Below are 1,162 nucleotides of genomic sequence, written 5' to 3' on the forward strand. Positions count from 1 at the left end.
TGGTACTGAATGGTCTTTTAGCAGTCCATGAATTGTGCATTATTGTGAATACATCTGTGGAACAGTCTAGAAACCAGTGCCGTGCTCTGCATAAATAATCCAGGTTGGGAAGAAAGGTGTTGATCTTTCAATCATAATTATGATTTCCACCGGCTTTCATGAATGTCACTCATGATGACCATTAAAGGTAAAATGTGTAAGCAGCGTCGGTTAAGCCTTATTTCCCATTCTTCCGGTTTTCAGTTGCACAACTTTACAAGTCGGAAAAGGAAAATATTGAAAGACATTTCAAGTTACAACTTTATTACAACGGTTGAGTTTATCATCAGTAGTAGAACTAAGTCACGATTCGTTCTCCATTCTAAGCTAAAAAAAAAAATACTTTTAAGTTCCTGATATCCTACACTGTATGTCAGACAATGATTTTAGGGTTATATCAAACCAGCACGTTGACATTTATGCATATACATGTTTAATCACATGTGCGGGTGTACAGTTACATACGTACATACTATGAAATACACATTTCCGTGAAGACAAGACTGAGTAAACGGAATTTATCTAGCATTCGAAGGGACCGAATCCCGGTTAGAAAAAAACAAAAAGCGACAAGAAAAATTTAAGGGAAGAAAAGATTCACAGGGAAAATAAGTCACATTAATCTTTCCTAGATAGTGACCCCTAAGGCTTTTAGCCCGACATGTGTTTGGTACAAGGATTACCGTAAAATCATAAACAAAATACTGTAGAGTAGTGCTACTTTTTTGCCCGTGGCATTTTTCCTAGCCAGAAGTATGGTTTTTTTTTTTCTTGCAAATTTTTTTCTGGCTTGATTACCGGCCACCAAGGGACCATATCCTTCCTGATTTATTCTGAGTAGGAAGGGAGATGGTCCGGTGCTTTGTGGGTTTTACTTATACTTACATACATTCCTAAGTGTTTGTGTTTTTGTGTATGTATGCATGTATCTTTAGTAACACATAGTTGTGGCCTTCACACAACCTTTACTTCATTATCTTTAACAAGTGGAATTTAATTACTGAAAATGTCTGGATTACAAAACGTGTTGTACTTGTAACATTGTTATCATGCACATTATTTATTATTATTACTACTGAATTGCAATATATACACTACATATGTGTGTGTGTCCTAAAATATA

The 1,162-nt window shown here is 35.5% G+C and overlaps 1 protein-coding gene across 1 annotated transcript in view; it reads right to left on the reverse strand.

Moving 5' to 3' along the window:
* Positions 1–287: 287 nt before the first annotated feature.
* LOC135216109 (uncharacterized) overlaps positions 288–1,162 on the reverse strand; it is an 11,649-nt gene continuing 10,774 nt past the window's right edge. Inside the window, exon 2 of the mRNA XM_064251148.1 lies at positions 288–1,162. This exon is cut by the window's right edge and continues 2,828 nt beyond it. The gene's annotated coding sequence lies outside the window, so the exon portion shown is untranslated.

This window comes from Macrobrachium nipponense, chromosome 6 (assembly GCF_015104395.2).
Source record: "Macrobrachium nipponense isolate FS-2020 chromosome 6, ASM1510439v2, whole genome shotgun sequence".
Taxonomy (NCBI): domain Eukaryota; kingdom Metazoa; phylum Arthropoda; class Malacostraca; order Decapoda; family Palaemonidae; genus Macrobrachium; species Macrobrachium nipponense.